Source organism: Capricornis sumatraensis, chromosome 8 (assembly GCF_032405125.1).
Source record: "Capricornis sumatraensis isolate serow.1 chromosome 8, serow.2, whole genome shotgun sequence".
Taxonomy (NCBI): Eukaryota; Metazoa; Chordata; class Mammalia; order Artiodactyla; family Bovidae; genus Capricornis; species Capricornis sumatraensis.
Genome location: NC_091076.1, coordinates 42729095 through 42746410, shown reverse-complemented (window position 1 = coordinate 42746410; position 17316 = coordinate 42729095).

The window sequence follows — 17316 nt, the reverse complement described above, 5'->3', positions numbered from 1 at the left end:
GGAGGAATTGGGGGCAGAAGGAGAAGGGGACGACAGAGGATGAGATGGCTGGATGGCATCACTGACTCGATGGACGTGAATCTGAGTGAACTCCGGGAGATGGTGATGGACAGGGAGGCCTGGCGTGCTGCGATTCATGGGGTCGCAAAGAGTTGGACATGACTGAGTGACTGAACTGAACTGATGAAAATACCTCCAGGTTGTATTGCTAAAAGAGGTTACAATAGAGAGTGTACTTGGCATTATGTCTTTAATTAAGTACCAAATTTTTGTACCAGTGTAGAAAAAATTTAGAAAAAAGCCTATCACACTACTAATAATGGTTACCTCTGCAGGAAAAATTGGATAAGTAGGGCTGAGGAGCTTTTACTCTCTATCTTATGGCATTCAAATGTAGCAAAGAAATGAGCGATGTTTTTTGTTACTCTTTTTATTTTCATGTTAGTAAATTGAGTGTTTTTCCAACTCTCTGTGGTCCTATTCTCTGAAAAAAATTTAAAACAAATTTATCTAAACACCTTTTCCTTACTTCTAAGTTTACAACACTGATAGTGTTTTAATGAACAGGAGAAGTGTTTTATATTCTTGTGTGTTTTGTTTCTTTGATTCATTTTTTTGCTCACTGAAAAATTTTTTAGACAGTTTGTCTTGATGACATTTACTTTAAGTGTTTATTTTAAATTATGTTAATTTGTATTAGATTTAACTAGATCTAAATACACTTAACGGCGTCATTAAAAGAACTCTGTATCACTGGGGAGACAGGATTCAAAAGAACTTTCAAACCTGTAGCTTATTTGATCAGATGAAGTGACACTCTACAATAGCTTTCATTTCATATAAATTAGTCTTCAATTGTAGATTGCAGATTGCAGGCGTGCTCAATTGTGTCCAACTCTTTGTGACTATGGACTGTAGCCTGCCAGGCTACTTTGTCCATGAGATTCTCTAGGCAAGAATACTGGAGTGGAGTGCCATTTCCTTCTCCAGGGGATCTTCCCAACTCAGGGATTGAACCCTCATCTCCCATGTCTCCTGCAGTTGCAGGTAGGCTCTTTACCTCTGAGTCACTAAGGAAGTGAAGTGAAGTGAATTGAAGTCGCTCAGTTGTGTCCGACTCTTTGTGACCCCATGGACTGTAGCCTACCAGGCTCCTCTGTCCATGGGATTTTCCAGGCAATAGTCCTGGAGTGGGTTGCCATTTCCTTCTCCAGGGGATCTTCCCAACCCAGGGATCGAACCCGGGTATCCCGCATTGTAGATAGACGCTGTACTGTCTGATCCAAGCAGTCTTCAAAAGAATTGATTTAGAACACTTTTAAAAGTTAACACAATTTTTGGAGCAATTTTAGGTTCATAGCAAAATTGAGGGGAAGGTATAGAGATACTCTGTACACCCCCTGTAGAATTGATTTTTTTATGTAAACTAGTTTTTATCAAAATGGCTTTACCAAAAGTATAACATTTAAAAGTAAAACAAAAAAGTGCTACCAATTAAAACTTATTGAAAGCTTATTTGCCAGGTGTAATATGAGTATATCACATGTATTAACTCATTTAAACCCCATTAAAAAACTATAGCTCCACAATCCTCATATTGCAGCTCAAAAAAGCAGCACAGAAAAGTTCAATAACTTGCCCAAGGATACACAGCACAACACAGGAGCAACAGAGATTAAAGGATAGATGAGATTATTCATAGATTTATGAACCAGGAACTATTAGAAACTAAGGAAGGGAGAGACTGACTACCCCAGGAAAACTGGGAAGGCTTCTAACACTGGCTGCAGTGTTGTATGTACCATGTGAGCAATACTATTAAGAGATGAGCAAATAAATTAGCTATTTAGGCAAAGGAAGCAATTCCATTTAAAGAACTCCAGTGGAAGAAGACAGGTCATACTGTAAGCAGCTCACTTTCAGATAAAAACTAAAATACAGTATTAAGGGTACTTTTGAAAATAAGAAAAAAATATAGTCTGACAACCTCAAAACAAAAGTGATTTTCAACTTACACTTCTCAAACCTATATTGGAAGACTAGCTCTGTGAGTGCTCTCTTCTAGGTGCTGGTATGTAAAGATATAATCAACATAATTCCCACTTGCTCATTCTAAAGATAGGGAGTTAAGAATATTACAATAAGTATATTGTCTATTCACATCCAAGTTGTGTTTCTAGGGGGAAGTCTCTTTCTGAGTAATAACCACCTGTAATTGTTCTTTATAAGTCTCCTTGGATAGATAGAAAATACGCATGATAACAGCTGGGCCAGCATAGCCGAGATCTGTCTACTTTATCATTCAGATGCATGTGCACACGTCATCATGTTATTTATCTCATTTCTTCTGAGCAAACTCTCAGCACTGTGGGAACCACCACCTCCACTGATGATACCACTGCTGGTGTTCTAGAATTGATTAAAGTAGGCCAGGAAAGGCTCCCAGGGGAAACCGATGAAGCTGTGTAAATGCAGCCTGCTTGTCAGAGTTGTAGCTCATCAGTGGAATCAGCCCTGGCATTGATGGATGACTGCTTTGTTACAGACTGGCTGGTCAGGCCCCTGAAGAAGCCCACCCTTTGTTCATCGCCATGTAAAAAAGCCCCACTCTTCAGTGGCACCAGCTGAGGCTGTCACCTGCCACATCAGTTTGCTTCTCCTAATTCTCATTTAGACTGATCTTAATAACTTAGCAACTGTCTTATGTACTTGGGCTTCACTACATGATTTCAGGGGCTAAACTTGCTATTCTTTGGGACTGAGGATACAGGAGAAATAATAGCATTTTATATATTTAGAATTGAGTTGGACAGTTCTTCAGAGATGGTTTAGGTTAATTTAGTCTTCTGATTTCACAGATGAGGTCAGAAAGGAGAGCTGACTTTCCTGAGGTCACACAGCTGGCTGTGAACTGAGCTGGCACTCGTCAGATGATTTCTTTGCTTCAAGGCCAGCACATTCCCACTACATTTTAACTGATAATAATCTAGTAACATTTTGTGATTTTAAAAAAATGTTAGGGGATGCAATAACTTTTTCGAAACTTCAGTCAGGAACATTGGTTTGGGACTTTTGAAACAGGCAGGAGAGAAATCAGGTTGAGAGACCCGAGGATTGAAATATGAGGTGGGCGTCATGACAGCAAAAGGGGCTAATGGAAATTCTTTCATTGTTTCGATCTGTCTACTAATATCCATGGACAGAGAACTCTGTATTAGAAGTCAAGTATAGGTCATAGCTCAACAAAGTGGCCGTCTCTGTACTGTGTTAAGCATATGTGAGTAGGGTCTGAATAGGAGAGGTGTGGGGCATTCTGACGTGAACTCTTCTCTTCTGCTTCTTGTAAGGCTTAACACAATTACTATTCTGTCCATAAAATTGTCCTGTTCACAGGACAGCAAATATTGATATTAAAAAAGATAAGTGTATGCCAAATAAATGTGGAAAATCCTTCCAGGTCACTCCAGACAGATGAGTGCATTAAACTTTGTTTCAACACTAGTGATAGAAAGTAGATTACTTATAGAGACAGCGTATCCCACAACTGGATAACTTAATAGGAAGAACTATGACCTTCCTTAATGCCGTCATCTGCTTCCAGTGACATTTACCCACTGGTTCCCTCATGGGATGTGAGATTACCCTGAGGGACTCATGGACTAAAAAACTCCGCCTTTGGTTCCCTTTGCCCTGTAACTAGCCAAGATCATCGCTGCTTGGTGCCTTCTCTGGATGTCTTTGTAAACAAATATTTACTGTACAATTATTCTATTCCTAGATTGTGCTAAAAGCTAGCCAGATAAAGAGTCTCTTTGTCAGTTCATAACACAGATATTTAGAAAAATAATCAGAGTGGAACACAACAGGGAAGAACATCACACAATGGGAACACGGAGGAATGAACAAATACATCTAGTATCTGGTGCATGGTAGCTGCTTAATAAATATTTGTACAAAAAGAAAAAAATAAGTTCCTGATGTTAACAGTGAGGCGAGGGTGATTAGAGACACTTTGGGAATGAGTTGGCATTTGAATTAAGCCTATAAAAGCTAAACACTTATAGATTTTACCACTTAAGAGGTACCAATCTGAACTCAATAGTGCATCGAGATGCTGGATTTAGCAGAGAGTCAGGTATGGTGAATTGTCATGGCAGGAGTTTCATCCCCTTATTCTGGCTTGCAAGTGTTTCCAGCGGGAGAGATGAACCGCCAGCAAGAGCAGGCCCTCTGGGTTTTCCTCTGTTCACGACCTCACGGTCCCACAGTCCCCTCAGTCCATTCTTCTCCACCACCCCGGGTGCACAGGCTTGCTAAGGAAGTGGAAAACTTCAACTTTCCTTCCCTGAGCTGTGGCTCCCGGCCAGGAGTGGACCGGCAGCTGCTGCAAGTTGCTGAATGGGCTCGCTGACAAACAGACTTGGCACTGACACCCATGCTGGCTGGGCTGCGCCTCCCATGCCACAGGCAGCGACCACCCTGCCGCGGACCCTGGTGTGCAGGCTGCTGCTCAGGGGCACTACGAAGCCTGTCATTCATTGGCTGAAGCTGCAGAGGACTTGGCGGCGCGGGTGCTGCAGGGAGTGGCAGAGGTGTAGAGGCGCGTCCACGTGTGCACGCTGGCGTCTGTGGTGCGGGTGCTTCCGGGAGTGGTGGAAATGCAGAGGTGCGGTCCACGTGAGCACACTGGATTCTGTGGTGTGGGTGCTGCCGGGATTGGCAGAGGCGCAGAGGCACGGTCCATGTGAGCGCGCTGGAGTCCGGCGTGGGTACTGCCGGGGGCGTGGGTACTGCCGGGGGCGTGGGTACTGCCGGGGGCGTGGGTACTGCCGGGAATGGCGGCGATGCGGTCCAAGTAAGCATGCTGGCGTCTGTGGCGCGGGTGCTGCTGGGACTGGCGGAGATGCACAGGCGCAATCACGTGAGCGCGCTGGCGTCTGTGGCGCGGATGCTGCCGTCTGTGGCGCGGATGCTGCCGTCTGTGGCGCGGATGCTGCCGTCTGTGGCGCGGATGCTGCCGTCTGTGGCGCGGATGCTGCCGTCTGTGGCGCGGATGCTGCCGTCTGTGGCGCGGATGCTGCCGTCTGTGGCGCGGATGCTGCCGTCTGTGGCGCGGATGCTGCCGTCTGTGGCGCGGATGCTGCCGGGAGTGGCAGAGGTGCACAGGCACAGTCCACGTGAGCTTGCTGAAGTCTGGTACCCATTCCGGTTCCTTTGCTTGAACTGCGCCGCAGATGGTCGCCCCCGGGCCAGCCTCCCCAAATGAGGCTTCCAAAAAAAACCTCTTTCCACTCCACCGTTTCCCCGGTCTGCTTAATGCACCTACGGGCCAAGGCGTGCAGCACAGGCCTCAGGGAAAGCTGGCGTTGCCAGGAGGCCTGACCCGGAAAAAACCGGGGGGCCTCGCGGTGGGGCCGCTGCAGGGACGGTCTCAAATGTGGCAGCAGGTTCATCAGAGAGTTCCTGAGATGGCTGTGGAACCCAGTTCTGCAAACCCCCATGGACTTCCACAACAGCCCGGTGGGTATGAAGGTAGGTGACGCGGCGTGAATGACGCAGGGGAAGGGAAGATGGCTTGGGGCTTAGGGCCGGTCACAAGAGCGGCAGAGGGGCTTCGGTGGCTGAGAGGGCTAGTAGGGGAGGCTGAAGAGGAAAGAGGGCAAGAAGGGGAACCTTTTCCTCTGTGGCTCAGTTTTAGCCATGTGGTGCAGCCAGGGCCCTTGTATCTTGCTTTGGCAGAGGGGAAGAAAACAAAAAACAACCAAATGGGTGAGCTCTGAAGTAGCCCACAGTACTGATTCATAGATCGTTATAAAATATTTGTTCCTTCTTCCCTGCACACTTTCTATAACCACAGGTTAAAAATAAGATCCTGAAGAGACCACTGAGAGACAAGAAAGACAAATGTAAAACCTAAGTATAGCTGATAACACTGTTATCAGGTAATTGAAATTTGGTGAGAGAGTAGAACAAATTTTCTCACCAAAAAAACGTAAATATGCGAGGTGATGGATGTGTTAATTAACTCAATGGGGAAATTCTTTCAGGATGTACCTATATATCAGATTGTCACATTACACACTTTAAATAACATAATTGTCAGCTGTACCTCAATAAAGTTTGAAAACATTTTTAGTTAGTCTTAGGATCAACAGGAAATGTTCGTTTGTCATACATGCACACATATACATATGTACACATGTACATACACATAGGCATATGTGCACATATACAGATACATTATATACATGAGGATGGCAGAATAGTACAGTGGAAATAGTTCTTTGGAGTAAGGTAAACATTGGTTTGAACCCTGCCTGGACCCCTTACGACCTGTTTGACCCAAGGTGGTCCCTTGACATTTATAAATCTTTGTTGCCTCAGTGGTGAAGGGGAATAAATTTGCCACCCATTGATAAGCATTATCTGAGAGCATATGGGTGAAATCTTTTTCCCTTCCAAAATGGAGGAAGGGCTTGCCTTCACCGTGAAAATCTGTTGCCTGGTAGAGTATGGCGAATGTCCCTTGGCAGTGGATACATCACGTTAATAAGCTCGTCTCCCAGTACTGTGCTCTCAAGGCTCACTTTCTGTGAGAGATTTGCCCAACAGGAAAAGGCCCACCAGTTAATGTTATAATTTATGACTTCAGAAGATGATTTTGCAAACCAGTTCACATTTCCTCATAAATGTTACTCCATCTGAGATCTTTTTACAGTGATTGGAGTTTGCTTTTAAGTGTCCTGCACTTGCAAAACTGTTTTCACACAGCAGGTGCTCTGCAAGTATTTGTGGAGCAATGAAGATCAGTGTGATAAGGAAAAGGGGCACAGGCATGTGTATTTTGAACTCAAATACATATTTTGACACTTGCCAGGGGCCTGGGCAATTTAACTTCCCAAACTTTCCTTTTCCTATCAGTCAGATAAATCAGTGTCAGAGGATTAATTAAATTACATTACTAAAGAATTTACAGCAATGTCAGGCATCTCGTTTAGAATGAAAGTGTGTGTATATGTATCCTTAGCTCTTAGGGAGGAAAGAAGGCCTTGAGATGTTTTGTTTTATTGCTTTTCCATCTCTCTGATCTTCAGTCACTCTCTGACCTGGAGAGGTGGACATGATAAGAGGTGTCAGCCACAATCTTTGCAAAAGTTTGCTATTTCCTCTGAGGCTATGGCTCCTCAACTGCAAAACTGTGATGCAGATGCTAACTTCACAGCGTCACCAGGAGAATTAAAGGAGATGGCAGCTGTGCAGTGATTTCCTCAAAGCAGGTGCTTAATTAATGGCAGCAGTGATTATTAGTATCATTAAATGTATTTATGGCACCAAGTGGTCTCTTCCCTGTTACAACACCAGAATTGTTGGTTTGCATAAGAAATATTGTTGGTGTCTTTTAAAAGCTTAAGCCTTTAGGCTGCTGAAAAGCCACCGTCACAAACCTCATGCACACACACACACACACACACACATAATTGATTTTTATGTATTGGAGCAAGATTTAAATATCTTACATTCTCTTTGTTTGTTAAGATGCCCCCACTAATGAGTTAAGAGCAAAATAAATGAGATTATTTTGAGAAAAAGAGATACGAAAGAGATTATTTCTAACTCAAGTATCAGAATCTAAGATAAAGATTTCTAAACTACCTTGTTTCCTGTATACTTGGGAAAATAGAAAAAAGGATGAGCCTTTTGATGAATGAATCTCATTTTCTAGAGTTTCAGCTTAGCTACAGCATTTGAGAGTGCCAACCTCTCCTTCTCTTTCATCCTCAAAGGCAATAATATGAGAACTAATATTCATAATTAGCAGATATTACTATTTCCATCTCCTTAGCCTAAGACTACCATGTCTAAACATCATGTAAGATTAGTCACTGTTGTTTTGTTATTTATTTATGTTGTCTGGGAAGGGAACAGTTATAGCAGTGATCAGTTGTTACATGCATGTCAAAGTCAAAATTAGTCAACCAATCTCACAGTAGTCATGACTTTTCCACCCGTCTCTTTTTTTCTTCCATCCCTACTTTCATCTCCCCTTTCTCCCTTCATTTTTCTCTTCCCAGTTTCCCTTATTCCCCCCACCCCCGTCCCTCCCTTCTTTCATGTCTTTTTTCTTTCCTGCTCCCTCTTCTCTTTTCCCTTTCTTTCATTTTCTCCTTATATCCCATCCATCATCCTTCTTCTTTTTCTCTTTCTTTAATCCATGTACTGAATGTGACCACAGTTCAGCCACTCTATAAGGTTATTGGGCTAACAAGATGAATAACCGGCAAAATTTCATATACCTCAAACCTTACGTTGACAATTTGCTCAGTGCTTTGTCATGTACAGAGAATTTTTGCTCCTTCATTTTCAGAGTGGAAGAAATCTCTGTAAGGTAGACTTAATTATCTTGAAACTAAGAAAATTTGAATTGAATATTTAATAAGAGTATGACAAGGGAATTAAGATTTGCTTTTTATCAAAAAGGTGAAAAGATATAAATAGGAAGATTATGTGCTTGAACACGCTCCATGAGAAAGTGGATAAAAAGTGGGAGAAGCAAGAAATTTTTATCATTAAAATAAGCACTTGCTCCCAAGGAACTGTCCTGTATTAAAATATTTAAAGTAGGCAGCTTTTTCAAAAAAAAAGAATAATATGAAATTAAGATGATCCCAGAAATAATAGAATTCTCCTCTGTAGAGGGTGTGTGCTATGGGGGTGGATGACAGGTTTACCCGTATATTCTTTCTACTTTTGAGGCTTCACAATCTGCCTCCTTAATGCAATATAATTACCATCTAAAGTGACACACTGCATGAAGCATCTTGGCACGGAAGTGGAGTTTATTGTGTTCTGGAAATATTTACAGTAATTTAAGTTAGATACTGTCATGAAACTAGTCTAAAATATTGTTTAAAGTGTTTAAGACATTCTCTTTAGAACAGAGGATACAGGTGCTTTGGAGAACTGTGTGTCTGAAGTAGCAGATACCCATTGTTGTCTTGCTCCTTCCTTATGGCTGGCAGAATTCTGACTCCCCTCAGGTTCAGCCCTGTGCTTTTGTGCTTCAGTGGCCTCAGACTCTGGGTTATCTCTTCAGTAGTTTTTATGGAACATGCTGCTTCAAAAATGGAGTTTATTGTGATGCAGTAAGCTGTCTGCTACCTGAGAAAAAGAAGGATCTGCTAACCAATTTTTAAATTCAGTTATTCATATAAATATTTACTGAGGGCTTACCTTGTGTAGACATGTACTAGGGCCCATGGATACAGGAAAAAAGTCAAAAGGCATGAATAGTACAGAAAGAGTGAATATGTATGTATTTAAAATATAGGTATACCACCACTACTTTTTTACATAGCATCATACACACACACACACACACACACACACACACATACATACACACATTCATACACATACATATATGATGTGTTTTAACACTGTGTTAAAGCTGAGCCTGAGAAGCATGTTTAACCTTGCCATGGCTTCAGGAACACGATGGTTTTAGGATGAGAAATAAGAGGCCACTTTTGGGATAGCAGATAGGTATTATCCTCTATGGAAACTCTTTATCAATTAGTAGTACTGGAGGTATGAAGTTAAAAAGGATCAAGGGATTATATAGATTGCTCTCCCAAACAAGGTCGAATAATAACTAGATTCAGCCTTTTAACTAAAAAAAAAAAAAGATAAAGCATAAGAAAAACAGTTCTTAAAAAGGGAATATCTGGCCATGAAGGAGAGAGGGCCATAAGAGACTGGTTACAAATGAGATTAGCCCTATCATTCCTTAGCTTTCTATCCTGATAAAGTGTTCAGTTAAAGATATAGGGGAGAGGGAAACCCGGGCAACAGTTTCCCTGACATGAGAAAGAAGAGCTGGGGGAGCACGGCTGAGAAGAATTTGCCAAACAGAATACTGGAGAGAATTGAGCTGTATGGAATGAAAACTGCAGAGTTCTGCAGGAATATCCACCAGAGAATTCAACTGACTGCTAATCAGTACGCACAGATGAAAAACTCTCCAGGCCATAGCACTAAGATAATACCTAAAAAGATAATAGGAAATAGTGTCTTAACCTCTCTTAGGGTTATGAAGAGTGACATCATCCAGAATGGAAAAGCCTCAGAATTCAAAGGATATCAGTTAAAGTACAATGAATGGTTTTGGTTCAATAACAGTAAAAGAGAGTAGTCCAAGATTAAACACTGTTTTGACCCCATCTAACAAACTCTAACAGCAAAATATGAAAGGATCCAAATATTTGAAGTAATTTTAACCATGACCCAGAAAAATACTCAAAATCATGTCTAGTAATAGAAAAGTATCTATCTCCTGACAAGGTAAAATATACAATGTTTAGTTCCAATTCAGTCGCTCAGTCGTGTCTGACTCTTTGCCACCCCATGAAACACAGCACGCAAGGCCTCCCTGTCCATCACCATCTCCCGGAGTTCCCTCAGACTCAAGTCCATCGAGTCAGTGATGCCATCCAGCCATCTCATCCTCGGTCGTCCCCTTCTTCTCCTGCCCCCAATCCCTCCCAGCATCAGAATCTTTTCCAGTGAGTCAACTCTTCGCATGAGGTGGCCAAAGTACTGGAGTTACAGCTTTAGCATCATTCCTTCCAAAGAAATCCCAGGGCTGATCTCCTTCAGAATGGACTGGTTGGATCTCCTTGCAGTCCAAGGGACTCTCAAGAGTCTTCTCCAACACCACAGTTCAAAAGCATCAATTCTTCGGCGCTCAGCTTTCTTCACAGTCCAACTCTCACATCCATACATGACCACAGGAAAAACCATAGCCTTGACTAGACGGACCTTTGTTGGCAAAGTAATGTCTCTGCTTTTGAATATGCTGTCTAGGTTGGTCACAACTTTTCTTCCAAGGAGTAAGCGTCTTTTCATTTCATGACTGAAATCACCATCTGCAGTGATTTTGAAACCCCTCAAGATAAAGTCTGACACTGTTTCCACTGTTTCCCCATCTATTTCCCATGAAGTGATGGGACTGGATCTCATGATCTTCATTTTCTGAATGTTGATCTTTAAGCCTACTTTTTCACTCTCCTTTTTCATCAAGAGGCTTTTTAGCTCCTCTTCACTTTCTGCCATAAGGGTGGTGCCATCTGCATATCTGAGGTTATTGATATTTCTCCTGGCAATCTTGATTCCAGCTTGTGTTTCTTCCAGTCCAGCGTTTCTCATGATGTACTCTGCATATAAGTTAAATAAGCAGGGTGACTATATGCAGCCTTGATGTACTCCTTTTCCTATTTGGAACCAGTCTGTTGTTCCATGTCCAGTTCTAACTGTTGCTTCCTGACCTGCATACAGGTTTCTCAAGAGGCAGGTCACGTGGTCTGGTATTCCCATCTCTTGAAGAATTTTCCACAGTTTATTGTGATTCACACAGTCAAAGGCTTTGGCATAGTCAATAAAGCAGAAATAGATGTTTTTCTGGAACTCTTTTGCTTTTTGCATGATTCTGCAGATGTTGGCAATTTGATCTCTGGTTCCTCTGCCTTTTCTAAAACCAGCTTGTACATCAGGAAGTTCACAGTTCTCCAAGCCTGGCTTGGAGAATTTTGAGCATTACTTTACTAGCATGTGAGATGAGTGCAATTGTGCAGTAGTTTGAGCATTCTTTGGCATTGCCTTTCTTTGGGATTGGAATGAAAACTGACCTTTTCCAGTCCTGAGGCCACTGTTGAGTTTTCCAAATTTGCTGGCATATTGAGTGCAGCACTTTCACAGCATCATCTTTCAGGATTTGAAACAGGTCAACTGGAATTCCATCACCTCCACTAGCTTTGTTCGTAGTGATGCTTTCTAAGGCCCACTTGACTTCACATTCCAGAATGTTTGGCTTTAGATGAGTGATTACACCATCGTGATTATCTGGGTCATGAAGATCTTTTTTTTACAGTTCTTCTGTGTATTCTTGTCATCTCTTCTTAATATCTTCTGCTTCTGTTAGGTCCATACCATTTCTGTCCTTTATCGAGCCCATCTTTGCATGAAATGTTCCCTTGGTATCTCTAATTTTCTTGAAGAGATCTCTAGTCTTTCCCATTCTGTTCTTTTCCTCTATTTCTTTGCATTGATCGCTGAAGATGGCTTTCTTATTTCTTCTTGCTATTCTTTAGAACTCTGCATTCAGATGCTTATATTTTTCCTTTTCTCCTTTGCTTTTTGCCTCTTTTCTTTTCACAGCTATTTGTAAGGCCTCCCCAGACAGCCATTTTGCTTTTTCGCATTTCTTTTCCATGGGGATGGTCTTGTTCCCTGTCTCCTGTACAATGTCATGAACCTCATTCCATGGTTCATCAGGCACTCTATCTATCAGATCTAAGCCCTTAAATCTATTTCTCACTTTCACTGTATAATCATAAGGGATTTGATTTAGGTCATACCTGAATGGTCTAGCGGTTTTCCCTACTTTCTTCAATTTGAGTCTGAATTTGGTAATAAGGAGTTCATGATCTGAGCCACAGTCAGCTCCTGGTCTTGTTTTTGTTGACTGTATAGAGCTCCATCTTTGGCTGCAAAGAATATAATCAATCTGATTTTGGTGTTGACCATCTGGTGATGTCCATGTGTAGAGTCTTCTCTTGTGTTGTTGGAAGAGGGTGTTTGCTATGACCAGTGCATTTTCTTGGCAAAACTCTATTAGTCTTTGCCCTGCTTCCTTCCGCATTCCAAGGCCAAATTTGTCTGTTACTCCAGGTGTTTCTTGGCTTCCTACTTTTGCATTCCAGTCCCCTATAATGAAAAGGACATCTGTTTTGGGTGTTAGTTCTAAAAGGTCTTGTAGGTCTTGATAAAAGCGTTCAACTTCAGTTTCTTCAGCATTACTGGTTGGGGCATAGACTTGGATTACTGTGATATTGAATGGTTTGCCTTGGAGACGAACAGAGATCATTCTGTCATTTTTGAAATTGCATCCAAGTACTGCATTTTGGACTCTTTTGTTGACCATGATGGCTGTCCATTTCTTCTAAGGTATTCCTGCCCACAGTAGTAGATATAATGGTCATCTGAGGTAAATTCACCCATTCCAGTCCATTTTAGTTCGCTGATTCCTGGAATGTCGACATTCACTCTTGCCATCTCTTGTTTGACCTCTTCCAATTTGCCTTGATTCATGGACCTGACATTCCAGGTTCCTATGCAATATTGCTTTTTACAGCATCAGACCTTGCTTCTATCACCAGTCACATCCACAGCTGGGTATTGTTTTTGCTTTGGCTCCATCCCTTCATTCTCTCTTGAGTTATTTCTCCACTGAGCTCCAGTAGCATATTGGGCACCTACTAACCTGGGGAGTACCTCTTTCAGTATCCTATCATTTTGCCTTTTTATAATGTTCATGGAATTCTCAAGGCAAGAATACTGAAGTGGTTTGCCATTCCCTTTTCCAGTGGACCACATTCTGTCAGACCTCTCCGCCATGACCCGTCTGTCTTGGGTTGCCCCATGGGCATGACTTAGTTTCATTGAGTTAGACAAGGCTGTGGTCCTAGTGTGATTAGATTGACTAGTTTTCTGTGAGTATGGTTTCAGTGTGTCTGTCCTCTGATGCCCTCTTGCAGCACCTACCATCTTACTTGGGTTTCTCTTACCTTGGGCATGGGGTATCTCTTCACGGCTGTTCCAGCAAAGCATAGCCAGTGCTCCTTACCTTGGATGAGGGGTACCTCTTCACTGCCGCTCTTCCTGACCTTCAACGTGGGATGGCTCCTTTAGGCCCTCCTGCGCCTGCACAGCCACTGAAAAATAGTTGTCTTAAAAAAGAAAAACTTAACAAACTTTAAGAAAGCTCAGAAAAGCAGTTTAATGGTCTCAGTAATAAAATTAATGAACAGAAGGAACAGTTTATAAAAGAGATTGAAGCTGTATTAACGAACTAAATAGAAATTTTATAGCTGAAGAGCTCAATAAATGAGATGAAGAATGCAATAGAAAGCATTCAAAATTGAGCAGACCATATGGAAGAGAGAATTAGCAAGCTCAAAAATAGAAATCTAGAAATGATTCAGGTAGAAGAGAAGAGATCTTTTTTTCACAATGAAGAAATTCTGTGAGAACAATCTGAGTCCATCAGGAAAAGCAACATAAGGTTAATGAGTATCCCCCAAATAGAAGAAAGGGAGAAGGGAGCAGTGAGTTTATTTTAAAAAATAATAGCTGAGAACTTCTCAACCATGGGGAAGGAACTGGACAAACAATTCCACAAAGCCAAGAGAACATCTAATTGTCTCAGTGTCAAGAAACCTTCTTATAATCAACCTTCTTCTAATAAAACACCTTATATTAGAGCTGTCAAAAATCAATGTTAAAGAAGAAAAGTCAATGATAAGCAATTTTGAAGGCAGCCAGAGGAAGAAAGACAGCAACCTACAAAGGAACACCCATCAGGCAGATGGGTGTGATGAGCAGATTTCTCAGCTGAAACTATAGGCCAGGGGAGAGTAGAATGACATACTCAAAATATTGAACGATTAAAAACTGAGCCAAGAATACTCTATCCAGCAAAGTTACAGATATGAAGTAAAGGCTTTCTCAGGCAAACAGACTTGCCTCACAAGAAATGTTAAAGAGAGCTCTTACACATGAAAAGAAAAGGTAAAAGTACAGAAAACTTTGAGTAAGGTGATAAATTGAAAGTTGCAACTCTATATCAGAATATATTATTAAATGTTTAATTTTAACGTAAAAGTTATAAAGGAATAAACAGCAGAAACAGTGGTTACTTCAATTTGATAATGAGCTTACAACGTAAGAGAATAAGTTGAGACAACAAAAGTTTTAAAGAGGAAGAGGAAATGAATGAACCCATATAGGCAAATAAAGATAAGATGCTTTCAACAGAAAAAAATTGGTCATATCATCTATGAGACACTTTATATGAACCTGAAAGTAACCTTAAAACATAAATCTAGAGCAGAGACATGAAACATAAAGAGAAAACTGAGAAAAATATTGTAAAAAAGTCACCAAACCAAAATGACAGAAACACAGAGAAAAAAGATACAGTGCAACCTATATATATATAAACAGTGCTATGTACTTACCTGTCATTGATAATCCTAAGTAAATGGATTCATAGCACCAATCAAAAGACAGAGTGGATGGATGGATTAAGAAACAATACTCACCTATATGCAGATTTCAGGAAATTTAGCTCTGAAGACAAACACAGATTCAGAGTTAGGAGATGAAAGATGATATTCCAAGAAAGTGACAGGCAAAAGAAAGCTGAGGTAGCCTCACTCATATCAGACAAATAGACTTAAAGTCAAAAAAGACAACAAGACAAAGATGGGCATTATATAATGGTAAAGGGAGTAATTCATCAAGAAGACATGATACTTCCTAATACATGTGTCCCTAACATGGGATTACCAGAAGTACATAAAGCAATTACTAATAGATCTATGGGGAGAAATTGACAGCACCACAATAATAGGGGACTTCAACACCCCACTTATATCAACACATAGACCTCAAGACAGAAGTCAACACAGAAATAATGACTTAAATGAAGTATTTTTCTAGCTGTACCTAATTGATACGGCTTTCCAGCTGGCTCAGTGGTAATCTGCCTGCCAATGGAGGAGACTCAGGTTTGATTTCCTGGGTCCAGAAGATCCCCTGGAGGAAGAAATGGCAACTTACTCCAGTATTCCTGCCTGGATAATCCCTTGGGCTGGGGAGCCTGGTGGGCTACAGTCCATGGGGTTGCACAGAGTTGGAGACGACTGAACAGTTGATACATATATAGGCTGTTCCATACAAATGCAGCAGCTTCTCAAGTGTGCAAGGACCATTCTCAAGGATAGTGTATATTTTGGGATGTAAGTCTCAAAAAAGAGTTTAAGAAAATTGAAACTGTATTATCTTTTTTGACCACATGGTATGAAACTGCATCCGCAAGAAGAAAGCTGGAAAAATCACAAATACATAGAGACTAAGCAATATGTTACTGAACAGCTATTGGATCAATGAAGAAATGAAATGAGAATCAAAAATACTTAAGGACAAAGGAAAATGAAAGTGCAATATAGCAGAAGCTCTGGGGTGAAACGAAAGTGATACTAAGAAGGAAGTTTATAGAAATACAGACCTACCTCAAGAAGCAAAAATCTCTGAAACAATCTAACCTTACACCTAAAGGAACTAGAAAAATAAGAACAAGCAAAGCCCAAAATCAGTAGAGGAAGAAAATATCAGAGTGGAAATAAATAGACTACAAAGGCAATATAGAAGAGATCAGTGAATGTAAGAGCTGTTTTCTTTGAAAAGACAAATTTGACAAACCTTTCACTAGACTCAAGAAAAAAAGAAAAGGTTCATGTTAAAAAAAATGAGAAATCACAATGTGTAACAGAAATACAAAGGATAATAACAGAATACTATAAACAGCTAGCTATATGTCAAAAAATTGTCCCTATATGACAACCTAGAAGAAATGGACAAATTCTTAGAATCATACAATCTTCCAAGACTGAATCACAAAGAAATAGAAAAATCTGAATAGACTAATCACTATTAAGGAGATTGAAATAGAAATCAAAATCTCCCAAAAAACAAAGCCAAGGACTAGATGGCTTCACAGGTGAATTCTGCCAAGCATTCAAAGACAATCTAATTCCCACCTTTCTCAAACTCTCAAAAAATTGAAGAGGAGGGAATGCTTTTAAATAAATTTTATGAGACTAGCATTGTCTTGATAACAAAACCGTAGGTAACACACAAATTGCAGACCAAAATCACTGATGAACATAGATGCAAAAATCCTCAACAAAATATTCAATTCATTTCAGTTCAGTTGCTTGGTTGTGTCTGACTCTTTACGACCCCATGAACTGCAGCACACCAGGCCTCCCTGTCCATCACCAACTCCCAGAGCCTACTCAAACTCATGTCCATTGAGTTGGTGATGCCATCCAACTATCTCATCCTCTGCCGTCCCCTTCTCCTGCCCTCCTCAATCTTTCCCAGCATCAGGGTCTTTTCAAATGAGTCAGCTCTTTGCATCAGGTGGCCAAAGTATTGGAGTTTCAGCTTCAGCATCAGTCCTTCCAATGAACACCCAGGACTGATCTCCTTTAGGATGGACTGGCTGGATCCCCTTGCAGTCCAAGGGACTCTCAAGAGTCTTCTCCAACACCACAGTTCAAAAGCATCGATTCATCTGTGCTCAGCTTTCTTTATAGTCCAACTCTCACATCCATACATGACTACTGGAAAAACCATAGCCTTGACTAGACGGACCTTACTTGGCAAAGTAATGTCTCTGCTTTTGAATATGCT